Genomic DNA, 970 nt, shown 5'->3' on the forward strand with positions numbered 1-970 from the left:
AATTTATACAGTTAATGCATTTCCAATTATTGATGCAGTATATATTATCAAAACAAAAATTCTATAGTTTTATAATTATTCTTCATATATAATTATTGATAAGACAAAGAGATGGTCATATTTTTGTCAGTCATATTGAGTCTCATTCTTTTTACCAGGATCCCTTAGTGTAAGAAAATAAAATTGGCTAGTAAATGATTAATAAAATTTAATTTAACTAAAGCAAAACAACTTCATCATAATCATTATGCTAATAGTAAATATTCACATGGGGTATCTCATATTCTGGAAGCAATTGTTAAGTATATCGTAAAATCATATGTAAAATGTTTGTCTCTGTTACCTGTTCCATATTTTAAGATGAGTGCTAGAGGATTATTGCCAAATTACATTTGACAAGTAAATGCAGCTCATATGCCCAAATTTGAAAAATTGCAAATTACTCATGTTGCTATTAATATCAGTTCTGGTTTTGTGGTAATATCTTGTTTATCTGAAAAAGGCAACTAAATATGTTCTAAAACATTGTTTATTCAGTTATTCTGGGTATACTTTAGGATATCCTATTTGCTTTACCAGAAGCAACCAAAGGATGGATGCTTATTTGTTAATAAGATGCAAAGACATCTTCAGAGTTAGACAGTGGAAACTCATCATGGACTGTATAATTGAATTAATTGGCTTTCGACCAACAAGCTTCCGAATATGGCACAGGTAGAAATAACACCATCTTTACAGCAGATTCCAACTTCCCTCATGTTTTGAGAAAGCTCATACTGGCATCTGGCAACCACCTTGAAGAAAATGTCATCATAACAGTGCTATGGCCATTCTCTTATCTAACATTAGTACTGATAATATAATTTTTAAAGAACCAACGGCTGGAACACTACCTCGCTTAGAGACTGGTCACCTCTTCATACATGGTCCTGGACTTCCTATGAAAAGATTTGTGGGAGGAATGTGGACT

The sequence above is a fragment of the Elephantulus edwardii genome, unplaced genomic scaffold (genome assembly GCF_000299155.1).
Source record: "Elephantulus edwardii isolate Elephantulus edwardi_28Jun2011 unplaced genomic scaffold, EleEdw1.0 scaffold00138, whole genome shotgun sequence".
In the NCBI taxonomy this organism is placed as follows: domain Eukaryota; kingdom Metazoa; phylum Chordata; class Mammalia; order Macroscelidea; family Macroscelididae; genus Elephantulus; species Elephantulus edwardii.